This window comes from Gavia stellata, chromosome 32 (genome assembly GCF_030936135.1).
Source record: "Gavia stellata isolate bGavSte3 chromosome 32, bGavSte3.hap2, whole genome shotgun sequence".
NCBI classification, from domain to species: domain Eukaryota; kingdom Metazoa; phylum Chordata; class Aves; order Gaviiformes; family Gaviidae; genus Gavia; species Gavia stellata.
This window is the reverse complement of record NC_082625.1, coordinates 4,483,064-4,496,092: the sequence shown is the minus strand read 5'-3', so window position 1 is coordinate 4,496,092 and position 13,029 is coordinate 4,483,064.

Sequence of the window (13,029 nt, the reverse complement as noted above, 5' to 3'; positions counted from 1 at the left end):
GACCAATCTGCTGCCTAAAATCCATAATGACAAAAAACACAACTTGCAAAAGCAATTGAAAAAATCTTACTCCCATTCTCAAAAATAACCTGTAAAATTCAGGAGCAAAATCTACAAAGAATGTAAATGGGATGTGGCATTGTAGCCTTAACAATTTCAGGTATCTACAACCTATTGGTGAGCTGAAAATGTGAACTGTCTTATGATGCAAGCACAAGTCTTATGAGGAGCAGCTGAGAGAACCGCGGTAGTTTAGCCTGGAGAAGAGGAGGCTGAGGGGAGACCTTATCACTCTCTACAACTACCTGAAAGGAGGTTGTAGAGAGGTGGGTTTCGGTCTCTTCTCCCAAGTGACAAGTGATAGGACAAGAGGAAATGGCCTCAAGTTGTGTCAGGGGAGGCTTGGATGAGCTATTAGGAAAAATTTCTTCACCGAAAGGGTTGTCAGACACTGGAACAGGCTGCCCAGGGAGGTGGTGGAGTCACCATCACTGGAGGTATTTAAAGGACGTGTGAATGAGGTGCTTAGGGACATGGTTTAGTGGTGGATTTAGCAGGGTTAGGTTAACAGTTGGACTTGATGATCTTAAAGGTCTTTTCCAACCTAAACAATTCTATGATTCTATGAAATCCCAGAGCCAAATGGGAATGAAGGTGAGCTGGAGCAGCAGGTACAAGGGTTGTGTGGCTGAGAAGAGGAATAGACATCAAAAGGTTTGGAGACCATAGCACGAACTATTAAAGAAAATTAGAACAAGTTGGAGCTGGTGCTTTTAAAACCCTTTGTAAACCTCATCAAAGTGCCCTGCTAAATGCTTAAATCCAAGGAGATTTTGCAAATATGACTTTTAAGGGAAAAAAAAGCATTTCATTTCTCAGCTAAGTAAACATGCCACTGGCATTGAAAGTCAGTGAATGCAATAGATCCTCCCACAGTCTTAATTTATTTATCTAATGACATAACTTTTCAGAGAATTTCATTAGAAATCTTCAGAAAGGGTTTTTTAGCATGCGTTTGATATTGGTTTACTGTTAATATGTGTCTGCTAGTAATAACAAGATTCTGTAGCTGGAACTGCATTTTATGTTGCTTATATAAATAACCAAGTGATTATGAACAGCAGATTGCGGTTTGGCAGATTTGCAGCATCTAGATAGATACGCATCTCTGTCATATGAGACTCTCTAGCTTTTTCAACAAATGTACGCTGTTTCATTAACTTGCATTTTATATCTACAGTCTTGACACTTATGTAGATGGGGAAATTTGGTTAATTCCACAGAATTCAGGATGGCAGTTTCATTTTCTTTTGCATATCAGCTTTTCTCTCTAGAGTTTTCTCTACTGCATATTACTTGGGATGACTGTAACGTATACAAAGGATATTGGGTACAACATTAGACAAAGAGCAAAGAAAGGACCATTGCTACCACAGCGACCTGAAAGAGTTTGAATGTAGCATGATTTTTGTGTGGTAAGGGATGCACAGTATGCCCAGGGGAGCGGATTACTCCAAGGCAGCAGGACGTCTTTTCAGGAATTATTCTCAAGGCCTATTGACATCACATTCCCAATTCTCCTGCATTTTAATTAATGGTAACAACATTAACGAGAAACCCTGGGGATACTTTTGCCCACAGGGGAGGAAATGCTGTGTTTTGGAGATCACTGAAAGCCAGTAGGAAAAGTGGCTTCGAGGCACAGCCGTTGGTTTTGTGCTTACAGACCATGCAGTAGTGTTCAGCCCTGGCTGCAGATTCCTGTGCCACTTTAAAGTGCTTCTAACACCAAAGACTGCCTGTGAAGTAGAGGTTAGTGAATCCTCTAAGTTCATGACTGTGACGTTTATCACTCTCCTCAATTAATATAATTAAAATATTTAATGTGTTATTTTCTTCACTGTAAAATTCATTGCTTGCTGAAGCAAAATAAGGACAGTGAATCTTGGGCAGAAAAAGGGGCATTAAATACACCTTTTCTTCATACAAGAATATCATAACAGCTGTCAGCTTTAAAATTCACAACAAGAACTATTTCACCACAAGCTTCAGAAATAACACACAATAATTTCACACATTCCTCCAGGTATAATAAATATGTATCACCTGCCTTTATATAAATTCTGCGTGCCTTCAGAATAGTTTTCTCTCTGTCTTTCTCTCGCAAACTTGCTACAGAAGGGGAAGTCTGAGAGGGGGGGGGGAAATGACAACAACCCCTCCCTGTCTTTGAAATTAGATGCAAAAGGTTTTTCAAAACAAGAGAGGAAAAGGCTTGTCCCCAGAAGCTTTGTGAACTGAAGAAACCACGTTACAAGCTGAGCAACGATAGAAAGAAACAAACAGTCCTACATGGTATTAATAATTTTTTAAGTTTTCGATGCCTGGATCATTTGTATTTTCTATCCTGCTTCTCAGTGTTTCTGATATTGTACAGGACATAGTGAAGTGCATATACACCAATATCTTCCCCATACAGAGCAAACAAAGGGAAAGCCAATTTTCAAATGTTATGTTTTTACACAGACTTTGACATAACAGATGAGGTTTTCAGAAGAGGTTTGCATCTAGGGATTCCAACACTGTGAAAAAGCGGCCAAAAGTGTCATAGGAGAAATTTAGACTGGGGAAGGAGAGGATGAGGAGACAGGGAGATGGAAGCAAAAGGTTTGAAACACGTATCAGACCAGCTGGAACAAAACAGGTTGTGATTTCAGTGCAAGCTCACTAGCTTAGGAAAGCCACAGGAGAGTTTGCCATGGTTAAAACATAAAGTTGAGGAAAACACTGATACCATACAGGGACCACTGTGACAGGAATTGGTCTTGGCCTAGGCAATCATTCACTCAATGCTAACCACTGGTATCACTAATGCCAACTGCCTTTCCTGGCCTCATCATCTCTGCAAGCGAAGCTTTGTGCAGAGACGTGCAAAGGGCTCCATCCGCTGAGAGGTGGGTCCTTCTGCCACTGTGGGAGCCGCCAGCAGAAGGTCATCTGCAAGGAAGCCACCTTTCTACTGCGGCTCCTCTAAGGAGATGGTGCCGACCCCTCTCTTTAGGGTTGCAAATCCAGCACCTTACATTCACTATGTTATTATTAAGCTCTACTGCCATGCTGGCTGCCACAGAGACACCAGGTGATGCTCTAGAAACAATAAAAATCTGCTCAATGCAGGAAATAAATTATTCCTTAGGCTCACAGCCAGGCATGTGCAAGTGCATGAACGGTGGTAGAGATTGAACCAAAATAAGCACATAGGAAAGAACAGGCAACAAAAATGTCCAACTTTGACAACTAGGCAAACATAGTAGAAGCATACAACAAAATCTACAAATATAACCACCCCCATCACTACCCCTGAGGACGGGAAGAGAAAATAGGGAGGATGATATCAGGCACTGCAACATGGTGAGTGTGTGCACATCCATGTGTGTACACATACAGGTGTCCATGTGTTGGCAGGTGTGGCAGGGAGGCGTGCTGAATGTCAGAAGTTTAGAGACAGAGATAAATTCAGGGACAGACAGAGGGAAGCATAGAGTGCACAGAGATAACATATAAGGGAGAGAGAGAGAGAGAAAGGAAGGAGAAAAAAGAAAAAAGGAAAAATGGAAAGAGAGAAGGCAAAAAAAGGGAAAAAAGATTACAAAAAAGATTACAAAAAAGATGAAAATAGGACAAAAAAAGATGAAAAAAGAAAAAATATTAAAAAAAGAGAAAAGCCAGCAATTTTCATTCCGAAAGTCATTCACTTTTCAGGAAAGCCAGCAGAGGTCTAGGTACAAGCATAGAAATGGTTTTCTGGTAGGGTATTGCTGCCTTCTTTGCCCCACAACACCTGGAAAAGCCCCAACGCCGTGAACTCCCTCTCACCAACCTGGCCAGGACTTACCTTGCGGATCGCACGTGACACCCGGAGTTATCTGGCATCGGCTCCTCACCCAAGAGGCACCCAGACAAGGTGAGAGGGAGATGATGAACTCCTCTTCTGCTGAATGCTGCCTCACCGCACGCCTGCTTGTGATGGCCCTGTGCTGAGAAACATGTCAGTGGGTCAGTGAGGACTTTTTTTTACCTTTTTTTTTTTTCTTTTTTGCATAACCAGGTCCCAGGAAAGCTGGAGTCATGTAGTGATTACGTAAGAGGCGGTGACATGCGGTGGCAGAGCAGGCGGCATCACCGGGGGTGGAGGGGGTGGTGGTGTATGTCAGGTGGCTCCCGCCAGCAACACAGCTGCTTTCAAGCTTCCCGTTAGCATTTACACCAAAAAAAGCGCATCAGCCCCCGTGGTGGCAGCGAGGGGGGTGGCCTCCCTGCCAAGCATGAAGTTTAAAAAGCTGTTGTAGGTGTTGAGTCACTCAGAAAGCCGGGCGATGAGCGCCATGCCCAGCCGAGCTGAGGGAGGTGGGAGCCGGTGCCTGAGGCAGAGAGAGTGGCACGAGGGAGTACCATGGGGTGGAGGGCACCGGTGTGACACGGAGAGGAGGAGGAGGGCTTGATGGATGGAGCCAGATAAACCTCACTTTAAAGAAGAGGCAGGGCAAGTCAGTATGGCACAAATAAATAGAAAAATTCAGGGCTGCGTCCCCTCTGTCTCAAGGCACCCCTGGCAGAGCCCTCCTCCCCGTCAGGTCCCCACACCCAGGAGACACCTTCTCCCACCGCTGAAGTTTGCCTACCCAGCCTGCAGTGCCAAAGACCCCCGAGAAGGGGCTCTCCTGCCTCAGGCCCTGCCTGCCCGCCGGGACATGGGTGCTGCTCACCCTGCCGCCTCAGGCCTCTGGGGCTCTTGGGGTGCCGCAGCTTCATGGAGGCCTCAGCTCCATGGAGGCTTCAGTGAGGCGCCTTCCCTCAGGGGAGACATGTTTGGCGCCCTGACGCAGCCACGCTCGTGGCATTGGCTGGCTCCTCGAGAGCCAGGGGAACAATTGCCGCTGAACATGGCGACGCAGCTGCCTGGGCCCATCTTGTCATTTTCTGTCAGGAGCCGGGGCTGGGATTTGCCTTTAAATCCCCAGAGGCCGATAAATGAGCTGCGCTGGGGCCTCCTGCTGCTTGCCCTGTGGGCTGCACCCAGCTGCTGCCTGCCCTGTCAGCTGGCCCAGGGGAAGAGGGGCTCTTGCTGAGGTGGCTGTGCCCTAAGGTATGTGAAAAGTTTTAATATACTATTTTTAGAGCATGTTGGAGTATTTATGGCACTCTTCCCTCACATGAGAACAAGTCTGCACAACACAAAGGCGGCAGCTGAGGAGGCGCCGGGGTCATGGCGGCCCAGCTCCCTTCCCCATCCCGCGGGCTGGCAGTGGGCCGAGGTGCCCCAACTCCGGGCCTGTGCGGGCAGAGGGATGGCAGCATGGCTCAGCAGGGGACAGCTTCAGGGGACAGGCTTCCATCATGAGGGGAAGGTGGATCCATTATTGTGACACTGATGCCTCTTGTGCCTCATCTGTGATGTGGGAGATGTTACATACTCACGTGCCACGTGAAATCCTCCAAGAGCTCATCTACAGGACCTAGAAATTGTTACCCCTCCAAACGTTGGGACAACTTACTAAGTTTTGTGCAGGAACTCTAAAATCCTTGCGGAGAATACAAGGAAAAACAGTTATCTGGGGGCAACAGTCGGGGTGACAGACCTGCGACTGTGGGTGATGCTGGAGACTTGTTCTTTCACATGGGATGTGGCGTTGATTCCTTATCTCCCTCCATGGCTCTCCTTCACACCATTGCTTTTGGATATGTTTCATTATTGATGAGTGAAGTATTAGCACACAGCAAAATGCTGTGCTAAAGACAGCCACAGTTAATTAATTGATTCTAATCAATTAAATTCTCCCTCTGAATTCTTCAACACAGAAGATTACAGCACTGATATTTCTGCTACTGTTTTAAACAGGTGCTATATCCTGTGCTACACAGCTCGCGGGAGGTTTGCTCATGGGTGGTGGTTTAGAATGAACCAGCTTCTTCCCTTGATGAGTAAATCCAGATATAAAGCAGGCAATAGTTTGCTTTGGATCAGGACTCACCCTGCAATGCATGTGTAGATGATGGGTGCAGGTCTGAGACTTCAGGCAAGTCAGTGATATCTCTCTATAGATTGAAATTCCAGATCAATAAAGTCAGGATAAACATTGTTTAGATGGCAGATTTTAGGGTGCACAGATGGTACACGCTGCATCTGCCTTGGCAGCGCTAGGATCTTATTTGTGCTTTTGTGTTCTGTTGTGATACAGTGATGAAACTCTGTTGATACAGGTGTGAAACTTGGCGTGCATAACCCAAGGACAGAAAAACCAGGAACTAGCTCTGCTGAGGAGTCCGTGCTGTCCAGAAAAATAGAAATCACCTTTGTGGTCTGCTGCCCCATTACCTGTCTATAAATCTGCCTGGAGTTTGTGCAAGCTGGTGGACACCAAGGAGGAAACACTGAGCTTCAGTGGAGTGAAATAAATGTTTGCTGAAAGCACAAATACTGTCCTGTGTCCCAGGTGTCCAACCCAGCCCACTCTGATCCTTTGAGAGAGAGTGTAAGAGCAGTGAGGGCTGAATGTCCCAGCTGGGTCGGTATGAATGGGATTAGAGACATGCTGGTATGAACTTTCAAAAGTAGCAGTGTGGAGAAGGTGGCTCCGTATGCCGTCAGGGTGAACTGTTCGGTAGTACAAATTAATGTGCCTCTTCCCAGGCAAACATGCCTGGCCGCATGCACGAGTCTGTGCTGCTCACTGGCACACGTTTGCAGTGTACAGTGCCTTAGCCACCAAAGTCCTTCAAGCACAGGAAGGGACAGAAGTTTTACCAGAACTCCTGCGTTGTATGATTGGGTTTGAACCATTCCAGTTGCAGGGAAAATTTTTGTTCATTCCAGTTTCATTCACAGCAGTGGGTGTTAGCTTTTACAGAATCTTGCTTTTCAATCAAATGAAGTCAGAATTGCTAGAGTATAGCTTGTTTGCCTTTTTAACCAATATGAATTAAAATTTTCAGAAGCATTGAAGGAATGAAGGAACCTAGGTCTGAGTCTTCTGGGTAACATATCTTAAAGTCTCTCTGGATGTTTAGTTTATTTTATTTTTAAACTGACTTTCCTTTAGCCTTCAGCAGTAAAATTTCAGTCTGAGGGACACAGGCACTTGCATATCTGAAGTGTCCATTAAAGGCCGTAAGTTTGGCTTAAATCTTTTTCCTTTTTCTTTTTTTTTTTTTTTTCCTGATTCTGACAGGATTAGTGTGAGCAGGGGGGAGAGCTTATCCTTCCTCCCAGGACAGCAGGCCTGGGAAGGGGCTGAGCTGTAGAGGTCACTATTCTCCCTCATTGCTCCCAAAAATGGGAATCAGGATACTATTGATCCCGTTTAGCTTTAGATATCTGCAAAAGCAGGGTTTCTACATATGGACCTATCCTCTAAGATTCTTCTTATAGTGAATGGAGAGAAGCAGAATTTTGTAGGGTGGGAGTGATCTGATCTATTTTAGATTATTGTCTTGAAAAGAAAAAAACCCCACACCTTAGCCTTTTTCTCTGCATTGGGCATAAAGACAGTGTAAGGCAAGTAGTCTGGATGAGAGCTACAGTGCTACCGGATCGATCTGTCTTCCTGCTGTTAGTCGAGAGGGAAGAGTGCCAGTCAGAAAAAGCATAGTACCTTTTGTGACCAGGCTGTTTTGAGCGTGAAGCCCCTCAGATTGTCCCAGAATAGGAAAATAAACCCAGGACTCTTAGCATTTGCGAGGAAGTAATTTGTAGGGTCTGAAGATGTAAACTGTATCCATTGCTGTTCTGTTATCACTAACAAAACTCTTTTTTGCCCTCTAAATCATGATCAACCTTCATAGATTTTTTTCAACACTAACATAGCACACTTCAGGAGCATGTGTTCTTGTAAGAAAACCATGAATCTGATCAGTAATCACCTCCAATTCTTTTTTTTTTTTTAATTGCAACAACACACCAACATTGCCTCAAATCATCGGCAGTACCTATCGTCCGCACACATTCAACCCAAGCATGAACCAGTGTAGGTGCTAAATGCTCCCTCATGCACTGCTGGATATGTAACTTATATCATGCCACTTCTTGTGAACATAACGATTGAAGATGAATTTTACTGTGCAGTTCTCAAGGCAACATCCCATTCACAAACAGGTTTTCCTGAAATAGCCTGTCATGGGAATCCGGTGCCTTCACATCCCTGTTCTCCTCTCTGGGCTGGGTTCCCCAGCAGGCTTCATTCTTCATTGTGCAATGTGATGTGGTGTGGTGGTGCAGCCAGAAAACACCACAGGGAGAGGACTGCCAGCGCACCGGGGAGCTGTGCCAAAAGGGGAGCGAGGGCATGAGGCATTGCACCAGGACTTACTAATGAGCAATGGCCGGTGCATGTGGATGCAGTTCAAAGCAGAGTAGAACTGAAAATTACTACTTCAGTCAGGCTTGACAGACCAAACAATATTAATTTTAACCATGCTGAGAATAAAATCTTTTGTTTCATTTTTTCCACTGGGAAATAATGCTATGGTTTTTTTTTTTTTGTCTGGCAAGATAGAAATTTTCCCTCAGAAAATGCTGATTTTGCAAGAACTGTTTTTTAGCTGTGAAGAAATGAGATTCTGACATAAAGATCCTTACTATCTCTAGAAGTCAGAATACTACGTGTTTAAAGTGGATTGTTAGTTATGAAAAGAGAGAGGAATAAAAAGCATTTTTAAGGATATGCAACATGAACAGGGATTAGCCCATCACATCAGGTTGTAAAAGCAGGCAGTGTTTCTCTAGCTGATTGCCTACATTTCAGATTTTCAGAGATCAGATAATTTCATCACATGGCTCCTCTGTCACAGTCTGTTGTGCACTGTGGGCATGAAAAGAGCTGTGTAAAATGTTTTGTTCAAACCATGTTTTCCACTGAAATGTTCATTTTCATCAAGTAGAAGTTTTCCACAGCAAATATCAATTTTCAATTAAAATTGAATTTTCATAATAGCAGTTTGGAAACCTCTCTTATTTCTTCTCCCTCTCCCCAGTGCTTTTCAGCTTGGACAATCAAAACATTGCAGCCAAAAGATCCTCAAATAGTTTTTACTTTTCAGACATGTAGTTTTAAGAATGCCTCCAAAGGTTGTGAAGAAAAGCTGCTCAAAAAAGCCAAAACCTTTTTCTGTTGTCAAAATCATTGCCAGGGACAGAAAAATTTATAAACAGCTCTAAATACATAGTCATGGGACTGCTAGACTTTCCACTGCAAGGACAACATCTGCCCAGCTTCCCTGGGGGCTCTTTTGCGGCTCCCAGACATGCAGTTCCTCTCTGTTTCTCTTACTAACTCAAGGTAGAGCGGAGCACACTTAGTGCTGATACCAGAATAGCAGGAAACTTGAAAATGTCGTGTTAAGTCTCATCTTCCCTGGTGAGATGCTGTATCTGAACCTCATCTTCAAAACCTCACCTCACCCATGTAACCCACATAAGCAACCACAGAGTGTTTCTCCTTTGCACTCAAGACCGTGGGCTTACCTCCCTTTTGGCTTCTTTGCACTCTTCCCCTGAGCCCCAGCAAACAAATCACTGCTCTGCCACCAACTTTATTCCAGCTGAGCTGGGCTTTACCTGTACAGACATTTTACTGACTTCAAGAGGAATTACTTGCATGCTGGCAGCAGAGAGGGAGAGGGAGTAGAAAGTGCCACAACAGTAGTCTTAGGGGACAGCTGCCTTCAGTGGTCATTCACCCCAGCTACCAAGAAGATTAGACCCTGTCTCCTGTCTACAGCTCCTCATACCATTCTGCCAATTACTGCAGGGACTTAATAATGAGACACTACACATTTTAGCCTAAATTAAGTCAAAACCTTCATATAAGGGTAAGCTCTGGAACTCGCTGCCATGTGATGTAAGAAAACTCAGCAAGAACTGGAGAAGGATAGATGATGATTTGAATTTGGACTGCAAGGATGATAACACTTAGCTGGGTTCTCACTACTCTGGTCTTGGAGGTTTTTGGAATTGGGATGGATTTTGCTTCTAACACTGCAGTCCTGGGCATTCGGTCAAAGGTTTTGGCAGGACTTATCACTGGGAAGTAGTTGGCCTGAGGGGCTGGAAAGCTCCTTGGTCCCTTCTGTCATGCCTGAGCCATTGTTTAAGAGTTGGCAGGAGCTTCTGGTATTAAAACACTCTGACATCTGTGGTGTCAGCATTCTCGCTCTGGGACCAGGGTGTGCCAGCATTTTACCATTTCGTTGCTAGACTAAGGATGCTGCTATTCAACCAACTCAAGATGAAGTGGGGGCAGCACAAGAGGCATGTGGTTTTCTGATTGCAGCAGGCAGCTCTTGAAGAGAGGCAGAGCAGAGGGAGGATTTTTCACTGGATTATTCATACCCACAGGGCACCCAAAAAGTCCCCTTTGCCATTTCCCAGCAGGGAGGATTTTGTGGCTTGGTGAGACAAGAACAAAGGTACTGCAGGAAGCTTGCAGACTACAGGGAGAGGGACTGAAGCTGCTTCACATGGGGAATGTGTGTCAAACCCAAGCATAATCAGAAAGATTGCGCTCTTCCTCTTCTTATTCTCTTAGGAAACTCTTTTTCCATCCTCCTTCCGCCTGTCCTCACCTTCTTGGCTTTCACAGATGCAGACCACACTTTCTGCTCAGCAGAAATGCACTCATTACTCTATATTCCAGTAATGACCTGAGGCTGAACTGAAAATCTACTCCTTTTGTGTACAGGTCTACTGAGAGAGTCACATTCTCAAAAACTTACTTAAGGGTAGGTGTTTAAAGGAACAGATACTTCAAGATCCTCTTGATGTGGGAGCTGAGGGCTGAAGTTTCATTTATGGTTCTGCAATTCTCCCCTTGAAGTCAAAACACGAAATTATAGCATCCCATGTAAACAAATTAGCATTTCTGTGCCATTACCAAAGCTTGTACATGTGTATGCTCATGCTGACATGGAGTAGGAATTTCATTGCATGCTTTATGGACAGCAAAAATGAGAACCATCAGAAAGGTTGCATGGAGAATGGCCAAAGATCATAGGCGAGGGAGTTTGATGACAAACATCCAAACATCAGTATTTGTGACACTTCTTACTAGGGGCAAATTAAAGCAGACATTCATTGTAGTAGCTCTATATATGTGGGATAATAGCCCTTCAAAACTACACAAAGGAGACCGAACAAGAATGGGGCAGGGAAAAAACTCAGGCAGAGGAAGCAGTTATTCAAGGTCACTAAGAAAACTGTGGAGTAAACGAGTCTTTGACTTCCTTTCCTCTCTAGCAAAGGCTAGATTTTCAAAGGAAGCCAACTACCAAAATGAAATTCATGAACTTTTTGTTCATGACCAACAAAACTGGTGAGTGTGGGTGCAGAGCTGCTGTTCTGCAAACCTTTTCCCTGTGTTTGTGGCTGAGAGCATTGGTATTCTGAAAACCGGCCCCATCTGTGTAGGAGGTAATGTATGAAAAGCTGGCCCTGAGCACTTCCAATAAGACAGCTGTATGGGAGAAAGGATGATGCTGTGGTTAAGGTATAAACCTGGCATGTAGTAATTTCAATGCATTATGTGATATAAATCAAGTAAGCTAGTCTCTGACATAGTTCCCATCTTACTATTCTTTGATCTACCTGATTTCCCAGAATCACTACCTGTTGTCTTGCATATTTAGATTTATAAAACTGCAATAAAAATAAAAACAATAAACTTATAGACAGTAAGTACACTTGTGTTCCTTGAGAAATACGACTCCCATAGTCTAATGTTTGGGTGTGTACACAATACAGTACTGGAGTCTATAAAAGAAGAATCTGGGTGGATAAGAGGATTTTTTTAAGTTTACTTTGTGGATTTTTAAATTAAAATAGTATAAAAACTATTTCTAGTCAGTGGCATCTCCCCATGGTTTGCTTAAATCTTTCCTGCACTTTTCATTTGAATAACCTATCGAAATTCTCGATTCTTTTTCTACATTGCTGAGATATTAGTGCTAGAACACAGAGGCCAAATTCTGCTTCCACTTGCAGCAAAAAAGACTTAAGATTTGCTCGCGGTTTTGAGCTAGCTGGAAAGTGGGGACCTGAACCTGGAGTGGCTATTGGTCAGAAGGAAGCTCTGACTGCTCTCTCAGACAGGGCTGTAGCATAAATGACTGCATAACTATCCCCGATGTATGTTGACAAGTAAGTGCCAGCATTTGTCCACTTCTGAACTGGGATATATATCGTTTAGCACTTCTTTTAAATGTTAAGCAGCTGAGTTTACCCACTTGTATATTTTACTGTTACATCATCAATAATCGCATTTGAAATACATGGCCCCATCCTGTCCAGCATATCAATACAACAAACAAGAAATACAGAGTTTTTATTACTTGCATCAGGGCAGTTTATTAATCAGTTCATGCAGCTCGATAAAGCAAACAGGGTTTTAAAAAATTAATAGGTTGGGAAGGGGATGGGTGTATGTGGGGAAACAAATAGGTTTTCTCATAAAAATTAAATCATAGACACCAGGGAGAGCCCAGGAGTTCACATCCACTGTAGTTATGAGGTTGAAAGGACAAGGAGGTTTCCACTTTGGGTAGATAATAAGTGTACGAACAGTGCACATAAAAGTACAGACTTCGTTATTGTGTGCATGAAAAGACAGACCTGCACACGAGTGTCCTTGTGTTTATGTGCATATAGGCACACACACAAAATGTTATCTACACGTGCCAGGGCATAAACATGCCTGACAATTTCTGCACACGGACAAAATGCCACAGAGATGTTATTCTGCAGTTAGAAGGGTCAAAAACAAAGTGCAGAAAGGGAAAATGAAGATTAGGCATTTTCTGACTGTAAGTCATATTGTCCTTTGGAAACTGGTCAAAAGGAACATTTACATCCTCCTTCCATTGACTTGGTGGGAAGAATGACCTCTACAAATTCCCATCACTTAATTCCCTCTTCATTTGAACTCTACCTATGAAATCTATTTTCCCTTACATTGGTCTTCTAGAATCTGTGACTGTGCT